General features: G+C 41.2%; 1 long non-coding RNA gene across 1 annotated transcript in view; it reads left to right on the plus strand.

Annotated features, from left to right (window-relative positions):
- The first annotated feature begins 7,204 nt into the window (after positions 1-7,204).
- The window catches only part of LOC140616124 (uncharacterized), a 32,439-nt gene continuing 17,599 nt past the window's right edge, over positions 7,205-22,044 (plus strand). Inside the window, exon 1 of the long non-coding RNA XR_012016649.1 lies at positions 7,205-7,327. This is a non-coding gene — a long non-coding RNA (uncharacterized lncRNA). The remainder of the gene's footprint in view (positions 7,328-22,044) is intronic.

The following is a 22,044-nucleotide window of genomic DNA, read 5'->3' on the forward strand; positions in this document are numbered from 1 at the left end:
GAATGTCACGAGATGGGGACATTTTTTTTTTATAAGACTCTAAATTCTTTGTTCTCTTCCCCGTGACACCTGTCTCCCAAACAGGTCACCTGACATTTGGACATCTTAAAATGAGGAAATGTAAGTAAGCATATTACTGCAAAGGTCATATTTTAGCTTTTTCAGGTTTGCGATTGTCCAGTGCCTTTAATGCTAGGAAGGACGAGGGTGCAGTCCCTGACTGCAAACACTAGAGGGAGGAGAAACAAAGAAAATGGGGAGGCCTGTGGGCTCCACCAGCTGTAATACAGGAGTGAAGGGAAGGCAGTCAGTCTCGCATTATGAAGACATGCCTTTTGGTTCAGCCACAAGCACAATCCTGGAAGGTTCCAGATAATAGCAAAAAATAGTGGTTCTGGTGTGTTGAGCAGTCTCTGTAGCCAGCAGCCTCCTTCTCACCACCTATTATTTCTGGACAAAGGCAGCGATGAGGAATTCACTACAGACACTACCCCTTGCGCCGTTGGTTGTGTATGAGTTTTGTAGAACAGATGAATCTGTCAAATCGCCCTGCAGGTGGGATGACAGCCCAGCTCTGCTCCTTGTTCTGTTCTCTTCCTAGGCTCCCTTGCAGGAGTCACTGACAAAAAAAAAACAATGTTTTTTGTTCTTCTAGAAACCTGCTCACGCCTTTGTTCAGGATGTTTGGGCCAGACAGTGAGGAAGAGCGTGATCCAGGGGCAGGAGGGGTGGTTTGGGAGTTGCGTGTCTTTGAGGGTTGAAGAGAGCAGTGCTCCACTGAAATAGCCCCACAGGGACAGGTTGAGCTTCTCCAGACACAGACAGACACCCCCAGTCTTGGACCAGCTCTGCCCTCTGAGGTGACAGCACCAGAGAAGGGTGAGGGCTGGCAACGACGTCCCAGGATCGTGGGAGCCTGTGTGTGGACCTGCCCCAGGTCCCCTGGCGGAGGGGGCCACTGTGAGGGTGTCCTGACACCAGAGCAACAGTGGTGTCTGGCAGCTGCATGGTGTGGCCAAAAGAGCCATTTTTCCACCCATTTTTCCAAACCCAGTAACTCGCAGAGAAAACACTGCACTTTGAGCAAACGTGGTGCCTGGATTTCAAAACTGGATTCTCTTTCCCTTAAATCTAAGTGGAGGGCCAGGAGTAAGCAGGGAAAGAGTCACGAGAAACTTCAGCTCTGTCTTTAATGTCCTAACTTACACTGTGGCTTATGAATACCACGTAAAAGCTATATATATATATATTTTTAATAAAAAAAAAAGTCACTGAAATGAACTCTCTAGGTTTCATGATTCAGTTCATATCTGAGAAACACCCTTATCTCATATAATTCTTGGAACCTGAGAGAATGATTCCCATCTCCGTTGTACTCACGGCAGAACTGAGGCCTGGGATTTCGGTACACTGCCCAAAGTGTGTTAGTGACAGAGTGCGCCCTTTTCTCTGTGCTGCCTGGCGGTCTGCTAACTGTGCACAGGGAAGATCTTAAAATTTCCCGGGAAATGCAAAATCAGACACAGTTGCCTGCTAGAATTTCTTATTTATTCATGAGAGGCACAGAGAGAGAGGCAGAGACACAGGCAGAGGGAGAAGCAGGCTCCATGCAAGGAGCCCGACATGGGACTCGATCCCAGGACCCTGGGATCACGCCCTGAGCTGAAGGCAGACGCTCAACCACTGAGCCACCCAGGCATCCTTAAAACACCATTTGAGAGTCTTATTTAAAGTTTGTATTTTAATGCCTGTCGTTCATATAGTTGGGGAGGGTTTTCTCTGTCCTGGGAAGCAGGAAGGGTATGACTCCAAAGAGGGTAGGACCACAAAATTATCATTTGTCTCCTCCAAAATCAGTGACTGGGGATCTTTGTCTTTTTCTGTTGTTTTCATTGGTTTGTTTAGTTAAGCATCTAATCTCCAGGGGCACCTGGGTGGCTCAGTTGGCTCAGCGTGGGACGTTTGATTTGCACTCAGGTCATGATCTCAGAGTCCTGAGATCAAGCCCCATGTAGGGCTAAGCACTGAGCATGGAGCCTGCTTATGCCCCTCTCTCCCTCTTTGTCTGCCCCTTCCCAACCTCCCCCTTGCACATGCTCTCTCTCACTCTCTCTCAAAAAAAAAGGGGGGTGGTGGGGCAGCCCAGGTGGCTCAGCTGTTTAGTGCCGCCTTCAGCCCAGGGTGTGATCCTGGAGACCCCGGATCGAGTCGCACATCGGGCTCCCTGCATGGAGCCTGCTTCTCCCTCTGCCTGTGTCTCTGCCTCTCTCTCTGTGTCTCTCATGAATAAACAAATAAAATATTTTTTTTAAAAAAAAGCATCTGGTCATTACGGAGTGATGAAATATGACCAAGAGTCTAAAATCAAGAAAGATTGAAGAGAAACAGGGCAGCAAGGCAGAAAAATGATGAACAAGCATGTACCATGTCAGAAATGTAAAAACCTTTATTTTAATTTACCTTTAAAACATGTTCCGATGGCCATGTGTATCCTTAATATTGCCTTGGGAGGGACGCTTATGATGCCCATTTTCTAGACAAGGAAAGTGGGTCTAAAGAGGTTTAATGACCTGCCATGGTTAAAGAACAGTGAACGGCAGAAAAACACCTAAAACCTTCTGTGTGGTGACATTCGCCAGTCATTCCAGAAGTGAGTATCTGCACCAGATCTGGCATTTATATAACCACACTTGCAGAGAGTCCGGTTCTCAGCGTGTTTGCAACTCATTGGGTTGCTGTGAGTTTTTCTGTGGTAGCTCAGACCAGAGCTCAGAGATCTCTGAGCAGTTGGTTTTCTCCAATACGTAGCTGGATGATCAGGTTTCGCGTGGGAGGGGAGTTGGGGGGGGGGCAGTGGAGGGAAGCAATGGGAAACCACAGAAACCAGTTGAGTTGACCGCCAAGCCAAACAAGCCCTCTCTTCTTGAGGCGTCTGCTGGGGGTTACCTGCAGGGACCGGAACGATCTGGGAGTCGAATCCAGTTGAGCTACGGGCTGTGGGCAAGGTGTGGGCAGAGCAAGAATTCCAGGCCCCAGCCCCAGCTGCTCTGCTTTGAGAACGACTGTGCGCCTTCTTGAAAGCTTCAGTGAAGAGGCAGGGCTCACAGCACAAACAAGCTCCTTCAACACTCCTGCCTAGAAATACTAGCTGGGAACCCAACCCACAGCTGGATTGTCTATCTCATCTTGGAGGAACAAAATGTTCCCGTTTGCTTCAACCAACTTTGGTTCCAATTTACTGAACCTCTTTGGTGCCAGACACGATGCTGGGCTCTGGACGTGCAGGCCTGAAGATGGCACAGTCTCCTCCCCGAGTACCTGACATCTGAAAATGTTTCTGTGGGGTTCGACTGTTTTTGCAATAGAATACGGCTCTCCCCTACTTCCTGCCCATGAAACCACCCACACTCGGAGCTCCCACAGGCATTACATTCAGCGCCAGAATGTTCTTCGGCAATGATCTAGTGTCCAGTCACAGCGAGCCAGAGAAATAAATGACCTTATTAAAAACAAGCAAACAAACAAATAAATATCCTCTCTCACAAACGCTCTCTTGTTATGGTTACGACCCGACAATAACCACAGGAATTATGTCTTGCTTCTGAGTAATTTCTCTTGTATCCCCGCACTGATTGCATTAGTATCATGGAAACATCGGTGTGGGAGTTGGGAGACCCACAGATAAGTTTTTCTGTATCTGATCAAAGAGCCCTGTTCCAGCCACGTGGCTCTGAGTTTTTCCTAGAGCAAGCAAGGCATGCTTGCTCTTTGGGCATTTGTCTTTGTTTTTCCTTCCTTCTGGAATGTTCTTCCTTCAAGTATTCCTACATGGGTAGTTCTGGAAAGAAGGAAAGAAGGGAAGGGAAGGGAAAGGAAGGGAAGGGAGGGAAGAGAAGGGTGGACTTCTCAAAAGAGAGGCAATTGCAGTCTACTTTAGGTAAAGCCTGTTGTGATAGAATGTTCATGGGTAAGAGTCTAGACACACCACTCATCATCTTGGGCTCTAGGCATCTGTTAAACCAAGCGACATTATCAGCATCACCTCAAATGCCTCACAGTCTTCAGCAAATTTACACATTTCTTCTTGGGTTTGTTGGATGACCCTTTAAAAAAAAAGAATTTATTTATTCATGAAAGACACAGAGATTGAGAGAGAGAGAGAGAGGGGCAGAGACATAGGTAGACGGAGAAGCAAGTTTCCTGAAGGGGAGCCTGCTGTGGGACTCAATCCCAGGGCCCAGGATCACAACCTGAGCCGAAGGCAGATAGATGCTCAACCACTGAGCCATGGAGGAGTCCCCGTTGGATCACACTTTTGTCTTCAAATCCACTTATACTGTAAACTCTCTTCTAACCAGCTCTTCCTCATGTTACAGATGTCCCCTCAAAACCTCTGTCCTCAGAGACGACTCCACTGACCCCACCGCACCTCTGCCCCAGCTTCAGGAATCCCGATACTTCTTCTGGGCTCTCCGGCCCCCTTACCTGTCACAACCTGAGCAATCCAGTTGTTGGTGTCCAGATGTGTTTGACCCCCTTATCAACGGAGTGTAAGGGCAACATGCTTTGTCCCCAGGATTTTGGGGGCAAAATCTCGCAGGAGCGGAGGGCTCTGTCAATATGCATGAGCTTCCACAACTGCATCCCCAGTGTCCCCAGTTTGGGAACATGGAGATTTGTCTAATTCAGCTTGGGAAGGCAAGGTCAGAGGAGACTCTTAACTCAGTCATAAACCAATGAGTAGGTATCAGTGCGGGGGAGTTGAGGGGGGAGAAGCTCGAAGTCTTACCTAGCACAGCGAGCGCTCTGTGTCCATATCCTGATATTTTCACAGAGCCCAGGGCCCTCCAGAGACCCTGGCCTGGGGTGGAGCTTGAGTGGGTGTTGGCAGGTGAGCCAGAACGATGGTTCCTTCCCCCCTCGCACTTCCCCGTTGTTGCCACCAGAGGGCGAGCTGAGCCCATTAATCTTGCCATCCCCGCCTCCTCCCTAGACCCTCCCCACCTCTGTGGCTAACAGGTCACCTTAATGGGGAAGGCTTCTGCTTTTAGGCTCCCTTTGTGCCAGGCCACAGGATTGTCACAGGAGTGATTGCACATACTGCTAGCATTAGAATAAAATGAACCATATTTAAAATAGTTAATTGATATGTTTGTCTAGATTTTCACATTTACGAGGCACTGTGCTGTGTTCTCTGTGTAAGATCACTGGAAACCTCCATGGAAGGCCCGTGACACTCTCCTGGTCCCCTTTTGTCAGATGGGGAGAGTGAGGCACAAAAAAGGGTTCAGAGTTTCGTCCAAGTTCACCCAGCCTCTAGTGGGAGAGTATGGAGAAGTAGCCTGTAACCCCTACACTCCACTCCCAGCATGGAGAGCAAGGAGGAAAAGAGCCAGGAGAGTAGGATTCCCTTAGGAATGAAAGGAGAAGAGGCACAGTGTGCTCCCTGAACTCTCACACGCTTGATTTTGCTGAAGCAGAAACAGAAAAGGCAGTTGTCGGGATGCCTGGGTGGCTCAGTGGGTTAAGTGTCTGCCTTTGGCTCAGGTCCTAATCCCAGGGTCCTGGGATTGAGCCCCACATCAGGCTCCCTGCTCAGCCAGGAGCCTGCTTCTCCCTCTCCCTCTGCTTGTGCTCTTTCACTCACTCTCTCTTTCACAAATAGGTAAGTGAAATATTAAAAAAAAAAAAAAAAAAGGAAGAAAGAAAGAAAAGGTGGTGTTGAAAGCTGAGGCAGGAGCTGTAGCAGCGACCTGATGATGCCCAGCCTAGGACAGATAGAGAAAGAACCATTTTATTTCCAAAGGAGAGGAACCCTGGAAGTGTTCCAGAGTCAGCTGAGTCATTTGCTTGTAGGCGGTGGCCATCTAGAACATTTCAATGTTCTGGATTCCCAATACTTTCTATATATAGTGGCTCCACTGCCTTCTTTTTAATGACTTCTTATCCTTGATTCCTATGGTTAATTCCCGCACTTACCTATTCAGGTATACACTAATACCTGTTTATAAAAATACTGGACTGTCTGCTCCAAAAATTCTGTGGTAGACCTACTGAGTGTCCCGCAGGTGTTTGGCCATCCTGTTGGGGTGAGTGTAACACTGGAATCTGTACCCTTCTCTACTTTTGTGAGATCGACTTTGTCAGGAAGCAAATTCACCAGGAAACCTAAGCCTCTCCTTTCCAAATGTCTATCAGGTTCCTACAAAGTTCCTCTAGGATGTAGGAGGGAAGAAGAAAACATGAAGCAAGTGTTCTCCAGAAACTTCTGTCATAACCACTGGGGGAACGGAGGGCGAGGAGTGGGGGAGGAGCAATGCGAAAACCCAATTACATTTAAATTTCAGATAATCAACAAATATTTTTTTAGTGTAACTATGTCTCGTAAAATATTTAGGTCATGCAAAAGTATTTGTTGTTCCGTGCAAGTATATGTCAAATATTGCATGGAAGATACTGATACTAAACAGCGTTGTTTTCCTAACGTAAGCATGTTCCAAATATTGCATGGGACATACTTGGGCTAAAGAGTTATTCATTCATTCTCTAATATTCTAATTTAATTGGGGAACTGAATTTTACCTGGCAGCTTGGGGGTGGGGGTGGGTAAAGAGACATATAATGCAAAAATCACAATAAGACCTATAGAGTGGCTCACATGGTGATAAGTGCTGTTGAGAAAAACACAGGTTTTCCATTTTTAAAAAAAGAAAGAAAGCACCATCTTCATGTTATGGGCCTAAATACCAGCCATGCACTGGGCTCTCCTGATGTCCAACCTTACGTCCTCACCCCTTATTCCAAGGGCAGATGCTTATGTTGTGGGAAGGGGACGGTGTTCTGAAATTATCAGAGGCTGTGGAAAGTTGTCAAGGGAGATGTGATTTCTCTTTAGCTGAAAGAAAACTTCAGAAATGTTGTTGGTGATCTAGTCTAGAAATCTGGAATCCTAAAATTCCAATAACACGAAGCAAACATAGGGAAGTAAGTTAGGTCTCCCAAGCATTCTGCAGTGTGGGCCCATCATGTCTTTTATGTTTTCATTTGATATTAGTTTCCATCGAGTCAAGGATTCTGTCAAAAGGATCCAGATGCTATGAATGTAACCCTTCTCTGTTTTCTCCTAAAAACACATCATAAACACTAGAATTGTTCATTCAGGGCTCAGGGTCCCATGACCTCATAATACAGACCTCTCTGCTATACCAGTCACTCAGAGAAGTTTTGACAGAGGGGACTTCCATGAGTGTCATCCACTGTTGGCGCCACGCAAGGTGTAGTATGGCCCCAACTGAGGCGCCTCACATGGCTGTTATAACTGTTACAGGTACTACTTTAAGTTTATTCTACTGCAGGAATTATATTCAAAATCATATGTAATAAAAGAAAAACTGCTTAGAAAACTATTCACATTAGATTTATTATTACTACTAATTGCACGTAGAGGTTCAGCATGGATCATTCTGCATGAAGTTAAAAATTATTCAATATGCACAGCCCGATGAGAGTTTTTTCTCAAGAAAAACGAAATTATTTGTCTATGCAATTTAGATGTGTGTAGGGTCTTCGTGAACCACCACTCGATACAACCCATGAATTGATCCTATATTCTAGGAGGATCTGATGAAAAAGCTAAATGAATGATCTGAGGTCCAATCAGAGAGACAGAAACCAGTAATTTGAACAAAAGATGTGATTTGGAAACGACTGGCAATAAATTGATAGCTGCCACCAGGGGCATTAACAGCGAGGTTTTGCTTTTTAGGGGTAAACTATTTGAAGACAAAAAGGACCAAGGTCTATTGAAGCACCGACTATGACTTCTAAAGCTCTGGCGTACACATGAATCAGCTGAAGGACATATTTTGAGTTTTGTTGTCGTTTTTCCTTTGTAAAGATTTAGTTATTCATTTGAGAGAGAGAGAGAAAGTGGGAGGAGGGACAGAGGGAGAGGCAGAGAGAGAATCTCAAGCCGATTCCATGCTGAGAACAGAGCCTGATGCAAGGCTCCATCCCACAACCCATGAGATCATGACCTGACCCGAAATCAAGAATCAGACCCTCAACCTACTGAGCCACCCAGGCACCCCACTGGAGGACATGTTTAAACACACTTTCTGGGCCCCGTTCTGGGCACTTCTGATTCAGGAAGTTTCCATTAGGCCTGATCATTTACCTTTGTTACCAATTCCCTGGTGATGCTGATGATGTCAGTTCCAAGAGTTTTCTTCTTTTATCTTTAGGTGCTTTATTTCTACTGAAGAGCATCCTATCTTTAACACTTTGTTTTAGGACCAGGACCACAGTTAAAGTACTTTGTATTAATCACCTGTTCATTTCTAATTTAGTTATCACATGCGAACAGCAGAAAACCTTCATCTTTTTAAAGTACATATTTGGAATTTTTAAAAACAAGATCATTCCCATGCAATTGTATATTTGATTGCTTTTAAAAACTCTTACATCTTTAAATTTAGGATGTTTTTCGAACTGGTTAAAGAAAAATAATAACTTCTGTAATATTTTCTCAATTATTCTATTAAAAGAACTACCCAGATCATTCTGTGAATAGGATTTGGAATTGTTGAATGCTCACCTGATTCAACATTAAAAAGATAAACTCTAAAAACCTCAAGAAACTGTAGCAGGTTTTTATATTGAGGAATTGTAATGAAATTGAACAAAGATTTGAAAAAAATAAAAGGAAAAACTGGATTTGGCAGTCTTTTTTCTTTCTTTTTTTTTTTTCTAATGTAGGATCGGGTACTAAGATCAAAGATAGTTCAGCCTAGCTCTGGTTTTCCTATATAATTCTTGGGGCTTATGGAGTATTTTTCTTTCACATAGCTGAAAATACAGCAACAATGATATATATCTTTTGTCATAATGGAAATATTGGTTATATGACATTAATGAACCTCACTTTGAGCTGATGCACTAGTTTGAATTCTGTCCCTCCAAGGCTCTCTTCTGCTCTCCACACAGCAAACTTCATTGTCCACATAGTTTTATTTCATGGGACCTTTAATTTTATTCCATTAAATGATGATTGAGCTTCCCTCATCTCTCATCTAATTATTTCCATGACTTCCTGACGCTTTCTCCAATAAAGTAGTGAGACAGTTTTCTTAGCTAATAAAGCCAAATGGCAGAAAAACCTCTAGCCGTGAGTCATAATTCCTGGGGTTTTCATCTGAATTTACCAGCTAGCTAGGCCTTCAACAAACACTTAATATGTTTTTCTTTCTGGGCCTATGTTTTCTCAGATGTAGAATGACAAATGTAAAGTTATTATTTCTGGGGCGTCTGGCTGGATCAGTTGGAGTGTGTGACGCTTAATCTTGGGGTTGTGGGTTCAAGGTCCATGTTGGGTGTAGAGAGTAATTAAAATAAGATCTTTAAAAAAATAAATAAACAACATAAAAATTATTTCTAGGAATACTCTGAATCTAAAAATATTTAATCAAAATATCTTAAAAAATATAATACTGCTTGGTTTTACTAAATAACCCAACAGGGTCAATAAAATTATGGAGATTGTTCTCTTTTATTGCTATTTCAAAAAATAATTGTATGTCTTTCATTTGTCAAGGTAGATGAACAGTGGGGTACAATAGTGGGCATGTGCTAATGTCTGGATTGTCATTGCTCTGATTTTTTTTTTTTTTTTTTAATGGCAATTCTGGTAACGGCAAATAGATGGTTCTAGCTAATGTGTCATAATAAAATTTGCCAGTAGGTGGCAATACAATGCAGAAAACGGTAGGAAACAGGGCTCTATATCTGTATCCCCAAGGAAATGTGCTTTGTTCCATCGTCTTTAATGAGAATTATTTAATCAATATAAACTATAGCAAACAAATGAATTGAAAGATATTAATATCACTGTCTGACTGTCTTTAAATATGGGCAACATTTTAAACTTTATGATGGAATTCATTCCAAGAAATAGTTCTGAAGTATTTGGGATTTCTCAACATTTCAAGAATTTTAAAGGTTTATTGAAAAAGTGTAACAATCAAGTACAATGCTTATTTTTAAAAAATAGGCTTTATGAATTATTAAGAAAAGGATAAGGCCAAGGGAAAAGGCTTATTAATTTTTTTCATTTTAAATTTATTTCTAAGGCTGTGTTTTCCTTTTAAGGTTGGGCTCGTGAAATATCTTTCATGTTATTCCCATGCATGGGGGTGAAGTGAGATGTTTCCAGTGACCCCAGACTCAGGTGATGGTTTAACACATAGGGCAGCACCTTCTGGAATCATGGAATCATCACCACTGGGGCTCAGCCACCTTCCCACAGATGTCCCTGCTCCACATTTTCCTGCCATCACCAGGCACGTTAGGAGGGACAGGATCAAAGCAGTGAGTTCACCGCTCATGGAGAGACTATTCCTTCCTTTCCCAGTGGGAAAGAGCCTGAGATGCCCTAGGCAAGTGGAGACCTAAAAGCCTACTCATGAAAGACTCTGGAGAGCTGGCCATAGTTGAGGGGGGACCTCAGGTCCTGCTGGGACCCCCAGAGCAGAAGGAGCAAATATTGTGTTTAGTACAGCACAGTTGGGAGCAGGTATTGGGGAAAATAAGCAATAGTTTTACTGGAATACCCCAATGGATTAAGATTTCTGAATTTTCCTTGATTGCAATGCAACTGTCTCCATGTTATAGCAAAATTTTAGCTGCCATCTAACTTCTTAGTAGCAGTAGCACGTCGGTAGGTTTGGCTTTTGTGGTAACTGTGCTTAATGATGCGCTTGGGAACCCTTAATTTTTGTGTCTCATCTATCTATGGTGTCTGGCATAGAGAAGACACCCCAAAAATATAGAACTACAACAAAGGCTTACGTGGGGTGTATGTGTTTTCTCTCTGGATCATGCTACTTCCATTAACAAATTTCTTACATGCTATTTCTGAGGCAGCTCTTGCTAGAACAGCCTCACACTGTACTTACTTATGGAACTTTGAAAAAACCTGATGCCTAAATCTTTTCTTCAAAGATTTTAATCTAGTTGGTGTTGTCTGGACACTGGGATTTTAAAATTTTTCAGGAGATTCGAATATGCTGCCAAGATTGAGAATGGCTGTCTGGATTAATTTTCCTTCCTACCAATTCTTTCTTCAGCTGTATCTAATCTACAATTTTATTCATTCATTAAGATCTGAATTTGAATGACTATGCTTTTATTTAAACTCTGAGACATCTATTACTATTTTAATTGATCTGCTCTTTTATTATGGTGCCATTTTCTTATGGTCTCAGCATCTTTTTTAAAAAAAATCTTTTAAACATTCGAAATCTATTTATTTTATAGCTTCTTCTGCATGATTATTTCCCTGGAAGTTCTCAGGATTCTACTCCTGCTTTTTGGCGTGTGCTATCTCTTGCTATGGAGGCTTGTTCTCTTGCATGTTTTATAATATTGGATCGGAAACCTAACTTAAAAGAGCTCTATCTGGGAATCCTCGTGAGATCCAAGGCAGTTTTGCTTTTTGTTTTGCTGAATGCCTACTAATATCTCCGCAGTCCTAGAAAACCTATTTTATGTTAATTCCTGATGCTTGGATCAGATATTTGAATTCTCCTACTCCAAACCACCGTAATGGACAGGGCTAGGATAGACAAGATTGCTCCCTGTCTTTTCATGTAGATAAATGAATTCTTTAGCTGCATTCTTTTCCTTGAGGGTACAGAGGCTTTCTTAATCATGATCCACTTCATTCAGGCTACTGGCCTCCATTGCTGGCTTCATAAAGAAATGACAGCTCAGTCTCCAACTTTGGGCATTGTCCCTCCCTGACACACCTTCCCGAAAGCTATGCCTTTGTTCACATTCTTTCTCTTCTTTCTCAACACTTCAGCTATGCATAGAAAATAATGCTTGTATCACTTTACCTGGCATTTCTGGAGTTTATCTCAAGATAATTTGCTGAATTGTCTGTCTGCTTGCATAAGCCAACCCCTATCTCATCCCCACCCCACCTCAACACATTGTGCATAATGGATGCTCAATAATGTCTTCTGATTTCACTGTCCACATAGTCTCACTTACTGCATCAGCCCCTGACATCTTGCAGGAGTGCTCAGTTCCCTGAGAAGCACCCATCATCCTTTTACCTCTCTTGTGGTTTATTAACTCAATTTCTTTCATGTATATTCAGAGCACTTGGTGTGCTGGCATTTTCAGGTTTACTAAGCTTGTTTCCTATTATGGATGAAAGAGTTTCTTAAAATCGTGCCTGTCCCAGGATGCTTACAGGCCACAGAGTTATCATTTTAAAATTGACATGGATTTTTAAAGTTATTAATAATTTTGAAAAAATACATATTTCACTACTTCTACTCCCAAACCGGTCTTGCATGGATGCATATTCTTAATTAAATGAGGTCCACAAAATATATGAGATTGCTAGTATTTTCAATGCATTTTAAAATAAGTCTACTCCATGCTATGTAGTTTACATTATAAACTGAAATAGAGGCCTGTGTAATTTGCTATGTATTGAAATTCAGTGAGTTTGTTGATGATGATACTGGCGGGTTATGCTGAGACTCTTTTCGTTATCAACTGCACATATTTTAAGGGATAGAATGTGCTTTACAATGGAGATTTTTAAAGGACTTCTGGCAGGATAATAATAATAATAAGCAAGAAAAAGAGATGGTCTCCTTTATGTAACATTGAGGGGAAACACAATAATAAAAATAACTGTAATGTAATTGGATATTAGTTTTTAAATTACATTGGTTCACTTAGATCTTTAAAGGACAAAGGGAAATAAAAGATAATGAAAGTAACATTCATCATCAGATTTCTCAGATTGCATGAAAATGTCCCTGCCCTGAGTTTAAAAAAAAAAAAAAAAAAATCAGTGCCTCTTGCATATGATTAGCCAGACTTGGTTTTGATTGTCTCCATTATGATCTTCTTGTTAGAGTGTAATGAGATTCAGTCCTGCACATATGAATACCCACCGCCTGTCACTGAGCCATCTGCCCATGACTTAAAGGCATGAGCATGCTGTCTGTAGTGAATAGAGAAAAATGGAAATTTGTATTAGAATCGTTTCTCTTTGTTCTTTGTTCATGATTTAAAGCCACTTGGCATTATTCTTCAGGGCTCAGACATTTAGCAGGCAGCATATCTAACAACTTTAAACTATGTCCTAAAATTGGGGTATATTTTGATATCTGGGCATTAGCCAACCTTCTTCTTGTACCAGCTATTTTTTAAGGCAGTGCTTTTAAAAAAAAATAACAGTAGACTTTATTTTCTAGGGAAGTTTAGGTTTAAAGAAAATCAGTGAGAAAGTACAGACTTCCCATATCACCATATCCTTGCTCTTCCCCGTCATCCCCACCACCAGGCTCCATAGTCTCCCCTGTGATCAACATCTTTCAGTGGTAAGGCACGTTTGTTACAATTGATGAACCAATATTGGTGCACTGTCATTAACTGAAGTCGTAGTTTGCATTAGGGTTCACTCTTTGTGTTCTACGGTTCTATGGGTTTTGCCAAATGCATAAAACCATGCATTCACCATTACATTATCACACAGAATAATTTCAATGGCCTAAAATCCCACATTCCATCTATTCATCCTCCCACCCCAAGCCCAACCACCACTGATGGGTTTTACTGTCTCTATAGTTTTCTGTTTTTCCAAAATGTCATAGAGTTAGAGTCATACACTATGTAGTTTTCCCAGATCATTTTTTTTTCACTTAGCAACATACATGTACCAGCTTTTAATTACCCTGAGTACACCCTTCATTGTAGACCAACTTCTTCCTGCTTTAATTTTGATTTTTTTCACTCCTCACATGTCATATTATTAATGTCCATCATCAGTTACCAAAAACAAAACAAAACAAACTAAAACAAAACTCAAAAACTACATGAGGAAATATTTAAATCAATTGCCAGAGTGACACTTTAAAATTTACTTGGTGGTTCTCCTGTTATAAATAGATAATTAAAGGCAAATAAGAGAGCAGGTGATGATGTGAGGAGAAGAAATGTAAGCATACCTCTCTGACTTGCTCAGCCTCAGTTTCTCCATCTCTACAAGGAGGGGATATTGTTACTGTTTCAAGTTGTTCTCGAGGATGTCACATATGTTCCATGTGATTTATATGGATGGCACTCAATGACAGTGAAGGAAGCAGACAAGAAGTAGAAGACAAGCAGGAAGACAGAGAGATGAGGAAACATTACACAAAGGAGTTGGAGAAAGGAGCAGAGTTTGCTGTGACCCAAGCAAAGTAGAGGTTGTTTCTGAGAACCAGGTCCATCAGCAGGATCTGAAATCCTCCTGAAGGGTGTGAAATAGAAAAATGTTTACCTTTCAGAAAGTCCCCTTGGCTGTTGGAACCTAGGTGATTTTTTTTTTTTTGATGATCATTTCTCAAAGTTGATAGAACAGGCACAATATTTAATGCCTATTTCACTTCCCTAATAATTCTAAAAATAAATATAAAAATCAAGAATTTGTTTTGCCATTGTAGAATTAAAATGTATATAAAATATAATATTTTAGCTATTTCAACCCTAACACCCTTTTTTTTTCTGATTTCCTGTCAGCCCCATCTTTAGAGACATTTCAAAGTGATACTATTCATCTTCTTAAATACTGTTGAATATTTTAAATCAATGGCGGACATACTAAGTGAAGGTACTAATGTACCTGCCAATTACATTACAGTTTTCTAGTGAGAAATTGTTTAAACGTAAGAAATGTCATAGGACTACATGTCCAATGTATCTAGATAATGTTTTCCAAGGAAAGTGTTGCTTCTCTGAGTTTACACAGGTAAACAGGTGGTTCCACACCTCCTGGTCCTAAGGTTTCCCAGTGGTCATCACTCCTGGGAATTTACCTTGAGGAGAAGCATGGGAACTCTTTTGATGTTGTGTGCTGGCATCCTCGATTCCCCCAGAGTTACCAGAACTCTGTGTATTTCAGAGCAGCATTATGCTTACAGCCTCCCCTCCTGAGGAAAAGGCACAAGCAGATTGCTCACACAATAGATAGGAATGAGTACTACATGTCTTATGACTATAAGCCCCCAGTTCCTGGTATCCCTGAATCCACACTCAGGGTGAAGAGTGAGTCTGTTTCGTCCTTCTCCAGTTGGACGATGCTCAGTGGTCATCCTTAACACCTCCACCATCTCAGTGGTGGTGAACCAGTGTTCTGTGATAACCTTCCAGGATTTTCTGGTTCATGTTCATTTATGATTCCTGAGGACTAGTCATAGTCTGCTTCTGTCTCTGGAGTGAACAGCTGAAGAAAGCTCTATGGTTGCCTATTCTCTCTCATTGGGCTCAGTTCCTATATTTGATGCAGATGGTCCTTACCTGTGCTGTGGGATTATGAATACACAGAGATGTGTCTCTCAGATTTCTCTTTGTGAGGACTGTGGTTGGCTGACAGCCTTGAGCTGTGTGTTCCTTTAAGATCTGCCCCAGGTTATGTTTAAGAATCCCCCTAGTCCTTGAGCAAAGGCCTAATCTCATTTCTGCCCCAGGGCAGGTCATGCAATCAGGCGTGCTTTGCTCCAGAACACCCCCTGGGGCCGGCAGAGGTATTGCAGTCTGCATTATGGTGGGATGGCTTCCTCCTCCCAATCCTGTTCCTGTCCTTTTCTCACATAGGTGTCCCCAACAAGCCTATTGTCCTCCTAATTCTACCTCTGCATCCACTTGCTGTATCAGGTATTACCTACCCAATTAATTAAATTAAATTAAATTACCTACTCAATTAATTAAATAAGTCCTTAATTGAAGAGGGGGACACCTATGTTGGGGCCCCAACATCGTGATTAAATGGTAAGTGATTATAAGAAGGGTTCAAGTCTTCTTCATCACACACAGGGATTGCTTACAATAGCCTTCTGCTCATTGAATTCCATTTTCCAGAATTCACTTTTGGCTACATTTGTGTTCTTTATTAGCATAGACTTTTTACCCTTACCCTGAAGGTCTACACTTCCAACGCTTGGGCATGATTAAAAATCCACTCCCCTCTCCAGGTAAATTCAGGTTAACTTCTCAATTGCCAAAACCCTCCTGTCTTCCACAGGGCAGGAAAGACGGCCCGCTCTGTTCTTCAGCTTTCCTTTCTTGGCTTGACTTAGTATCTCTGCCGCTCTTTTGGCAGGCTATCCTGAGATGTCATTTTCTAAGAAAGGGATTCGCTTATAATTCAGCTGACTGCCTCCTTTATATGTTGTAATATGTTTTGGCAGCTACGGCAAACAGAGATTAGGCGTAGGCTGCTCTCCCTTTGAACACAACTTGCTGAAACAGTAAGGGGACACGTCTGTGCTATTTCAGGGCATGTGCAATCTAGTGAGTGACATGTGAGTCCCTGAGATTTTCATTCACAAAAGGATTGTTTTGGGGTTAGCCACATACTCTAAGGTGTCCTCGGTGGGACATTTATGGTGACAGGAGGGCATTTTTCTTATAAGGAAAATGTGCTCCCTTGCGGATCATTAGGAGGCTGTTGGGTGATAGGGTTAGGGATTGGGAGATTAGCCTAGTCTTCCTCTTTCTGAGGCAAAACCTCCAGGTGATTAACATCTGCCTCCCCCATATCCTGTTTACCTGTTACAGTCTGAATGTGTCCCCCAGACTCATGTTGAAGTCCCAACCGCCAAAGGTTTTTAGTAGGCAGGATCTTTGGGAATTGCCTAATCCATGAGGGTGGAACCCTCATATGAGCCCTGTTGGTGATGAGCTTCCCAATCTGTAATATGTTGTCACAGCAGCTCAAATGGACTGAGACTTTACCAGTCACGTTTTTTACTCCTGCCTCTCCAGTGGGAACTGTTAGCAACCAGGGACCATTTAGTCACACAGTCCACCAATGTTTCCACTTTCTAGTGATCTCTCTTAATATTTATCCCTAAGTCTCTCCCACCTTTTCTATTTTGATATTCTCCTGATTTACCCTCCTTGCTCCTGAATACTTTCACACTTTCTACCATCTTTTTTTTTTTTTTTTTAAGATTTTATTTATTTATTCATAGAGACAGAGAGAGAGGCAGAGACACAGGCAGAAGGAGAAGCAGGCATCATACAGAGAGCCTGACGTGGGACTCGATCCAGGGTCTCCAGGATCACACCCTGGGCTGCAGGCGGCGCTAAACCGCTGCGCCACTGGGGCTGCCCCACTTTCTACCATCTAAGGATAAGTATCCCCTAAGTCTTAATTTGGGGATAATTATTCTGTTATCAGGAATTTACTCTCATGGCTTCCCAATGCATATTGCATAAACTGAACATGTGATTTTATTTTATTTTATTTTTTTTAATTTTTTTTTTTTTTTATTTATGATAGTCACAGAGAGAGAGAGAGAGGCAGAGACACAGGCAGAGGGAGAAGCAGGCTCCATGCCCCGGGAGCCCGACGTGGGACTCGATCCCGGGTCTCCAGGATCGTGCCCTGGGCCAAAGGCAGGCGCCAAACCGCTGCGCCACCCAGGGATCCCCTGAACATGTGATTTTAAACTTATGCTGCAGAATTGCCTATTTGATTGTATTTGAGATATCTTGCTATCTATTCAAAAACAAAGAGTAATTTGGGTGGACACAAGCCACTCAGGAATGGGGCATGAAACCAACTACTGACAAGTTTGATCCCTTTCCAAGGTCAAAGTGTCATTGCAAGCTCTTGTCCTCTTTCCTGCTATGTCCTTTGACCTGGAGGAAGATGACCTTGAGCAGTCTCCCAGTTTGTTTTCACCTCCTCAATATGCCTCTGCCGTGGAGTAGGAAGATATGAATTTAGGTTGAACAATAGTGAACACACATCTCAGTTGCCACCCTTCTTTTCATTCAGGAGATGCCTGGCTATCTCCCAGCTACACATCAGATTCTGGAGGAGAAGCCCCTCACCCCCAGTGGTACTGAGAACTTCAAATGGCTGCAGCAATGTCTAAATCTAGAGTTGCTGGTGGTAATCTCATTTGGTGAACACTCTGAAGTCTTGTTTTCCATCACCTATGTCAGCTGATTTATTATCATCCTTAATTGTATATTTTAGATATCATTCTCATCTCTATTTTTATTTGTTGCTCATTTCCTTTTTCAACTTTTCCTGGGGTGGGGGGTGCAGAGAGAGGGAGAGAGAGAATCCCAAGCAGACTCTGCACTGAGCACAAAGAGTCCAACATGAGGCTCGATCTCACAACCCTGAGATCATGAGCTGAGTTGAAATCAAGAGTCAGAGTCTTAATCAACCGAGCCACCCAGGTGCCCCCCTTTTTCAACATTTTATAGTGAAAATTTTCAAACACCACAAATTTAAATTTTTTTTCTAGTGAATACCCATATACCATTCACATTTTACTAAATATGTTTGACACATAACTATCCGTGTATCCATCACTGTGCCCACCAATTGATCCATCATGTATTTTGAGAAACATTATAATGCCTTAAAATAAGACCATGCAGAATTTCCCCCAAAATGCTTCAGCAGACATTTCATTACAGTTTTTATTTCAATATAAACTAAACATTACAGAAGTGCACAAATTTTAAGTGTACATATGTTGAGTTTTGACAAATGCATACACTAAGATAACCCAAACCCCATTGAGAGCATTACTAATGCCAAAGAGAGCTGTCTAATCTCATTTTCCAGCAAATTCTTACCCCCATACTTCAAAAGCAACTTCTGCTCAGATTTTTTTTTTTCATATTACAGACTAACTTATAGACTAACTCTGCCATTTCTGGAACCTTATATAAACCATACACGCAGTATGGACTCTTTTATGGAAAGGTTCTTTCACTCAGCGTAATGTTTGCAAAACTCATTTATTCATCTCATATATTATGTTATGGCTGAGGAATATTCCATTGTATGAATATGCCAGTTTATCCATTCTCCCATTGATAGACACCTAGACTTTCCAAGTCAGGGCTATTTCGGTAAATACACTATAACCAATCTTGTAAAAATCTTATGGTGGGCATACATTTTCATTTATTTTGAGTAACTATGTAGGATTAGAATTGTTGAGTAGGTGTGTGCTTATTTTTATAAGAAAATGCTGGGCAGCCCAGATGGCTCAGCGGTTTAGCCCCGCCTTCAGCCCAGGGCCTGATCTTGGGGACCTGGGATCGAGTCCCACATAGGGCTCCCTGCATGGAGCTGCTTCTCCCTCTGCCTGTGTCTCTGCCTTTCTGTCTCTCATGAATAAATAAATAAAATCTTTAAAAAAAAAAAAGAAAAGAAAATGCCAGATCTTTATCCAAACTAGTTGTACCATTTTACTTTCCAACCAAAAACATATGAAAATTTCAGCTGTTCTACATCCTCAACAACAACTAATGTTACTCACCTTTGTATGTTTAGCTATTCTGTTGACTATTGAGTATCATTTCATTGTGGATTTAATTTGAACACCTCTAATGACTTCAACTTTTCTCATGAGCTTATTGACCATTTGAGTAACTTCTTTTGGGAATGTCTGTTTAAACTTTGCCCATATCTTCTGGAGTTTCTTGTATTTTTGTCACTAAGTTGTAAAAGTTTATATATCCTTGATGCCAGTACTTTGTCAGATATGTTTTTTAAGTATTCTCTCCAAGTCTATTACTTGCATATTAATTTTCTTAATGGTGATTTTGATAAAAATATTTATTTTTAATTCAATGAAACCTAACATCAATGTTTCTTTTATTGCTTTTTGTGATCCAAGAATATTTTTCTACGTTGAAGTCGTGAAGGTATTCCATAAAGTTTTCTTATAAAACTTTTATAGTTTTAGCTTTTACATGCAGGTCAATATTCCATCTCTAATTCCATTCTAATTCCATCTCTAACTACTTTTATGTGTGGTAGAAAATAGGACTTTATTTTTTTTCCATGTTGATATCCAATTATTCCAGCATTGCTTGTTAAAAAGTCTTTTTTCTTTCTTTCTTTTTTGGATTCCCTTGGCACTTCTACACCCTATAATTGTCAGTGTGTAAATAACAATGGTAAGACAGTGGATAGCGTCACCTAGATTACCTTAGTTCCCCCCTAATATTGTCTACTTGTTCTATCATTTGCCAAGATAGAAGAGTTAAAATCTTTAATCATGCTATTTCTCTGTCGAATTATGTCAGTTTTTAAAAAAATATTTTATTTATTTATTCATGAGAGACACAGAGACAGTGGCAGAGAGAAAAGCAGACTCTCTGTGGGGTGCCTGATGCAGGACTCTATCCTGGGACCCCAGGATTACAACCTGAACCAAAAGCAGATGCGCAACAACTGAACCACCCAGGTGCCCAGAATTATGTCAATTTTTGCTTCATATTTGTAGGACTGCTGACAACACTGCCTCTATCTTTGACCCTCCATCTGGTTCATGCTGGAGCAATGGCCTCCCTTGGGGCTATGTGTTGCAGGTGCTATGGAGATTAATGTAAGCCCCCATGGAAATCCAGGAAGGCTTATTCTGATCTTGCCTAAAGTGGCACATGGAAGCCCCCACTTTATCTAACTAGAAGAGATTCTCTGCTGCACAGATGGTGCCACTTTAGATAACTACCCTTTGACCTCACTGCAATGCCCCTAGCTCTATAAAAGCTGTGGGTCAACTCTGGACTCCGTGGAGAGCAGCTGGTTAGTGCTTGGATTCTGCATTTGTCTGATTCCCTCCTGTCAGTAAGTTACCGTGAATAATACTGTGGAAATGGCATGGAGTGGCTTGCTGTGTTTTTCAGTCTTAAAGTGACTTCTCAGTCTGGAAGATAATTTACTGACCCTTCTCCACCTTCTAACAATATTCTTTTGGGGCACTGTTCTTAGATTCGCACATATTTATGATTATTATGTATTCCTGAAGAATTAAGCTTTTTATCATTGTGATCATCTCTATCCCTGGAAATAGCAAACTTCTTTAAGTCCATTTCTGATTAATATGGACACTTCAGCCTTCTGAGGCTCTTTGCCTGCTACATCTTCTGTCATTCATTTGCTTTGCAACTCTCTGTGCTTGAAGGGCATTTTTATAGGCAGCATATAGTTATGGTAATTCCTGTCTTTTAATCATCATGCTCTGACCATTACAGTTATTATGATTTTTTTAAAGATTTATTTATTTATTTATTTATTTATTTATTTATTTATTTATTCATTTATTTATTTATTCATGAGAGAGAGAGAGGGAGAGAGAGAGGCAGAGACACAGGCAGAGCGAGAAGCAGGCTCCATGCAGGGAGCCTGACATGGGACTCAATCCAGGCTCTCCAAGATCAGGCCCTGGGCTGAAGGCAGTGCTAAACCACTGAGCCACGGAGGCTGCCAGTTATTACAATTTTTGATGTGGTTGGATACAGGTCTACCATTTTATTGTTTCCTATTTCTCTCTCTGTTTCTTGATTTTCTGTTCTTTGATTTAATTTCCTTTCGAAATTACTTGACTCTTTCTAGAATTGTACATTCATCTATTTGTTCTTCAGTTGCAGTCCCTTGCATTATTTTTTGTTTAATCCTCTTTTTCAGTCTATTTAAACTTAATATTCCACCGTTTCATGTTAGTTGTAGAAATCTGACACAAGTACTAACCCATGTGTCCCCATATCCTTCACGCTGTTTGTCATATGTATTGACGTGTATACCGTAAAAACTCTATGTAACAATATTGTGATTTTTTATTTTACTTTAAAGAAATTAAAAGGAAAAATAGCCTTTTATATTTATCCAGAATTTTATATTTCAGCTGGTATTCACTTTTCCTGAATATCCAAGTATGCATTTGGTAGCAGTTTTCTTTCATCCCAGAGAATTTGCTTTAGCATATTCTTATAGCGTATGTCTGCTGGAGAAAATTTCACTAGTTTTATTTCATCTAAAAATGTTTTCATTTCAACTTCATTAGTGAAAGATGTTTTTGCTTCATATAGAATTTTGAGTTGACAGGTTGTTCTTTCTGCACATAAAGATATGTTCCACCCTATGTCAGTACTATAGTTTTTGTGCCAAGTCAGCATTCATTTGAAAAGCTGTTCTGTATGTAGTGTGTCATTTTTCTC

The sequence above is a fragment of the Canis lupus genome, chromosome 24 (assembly GCF_048164855.1).
Source record: "Canis lupus baileyi chromosome 24, mCanLup2.hap1, whole genome shotgun sequence".
Classification (NCBI taxonomy): domain Eukaryota; kingdom Metazoa; phylum Chordata; class Mammalia; order Carnivora; family Canidae; genus Canis; species Canis lupus.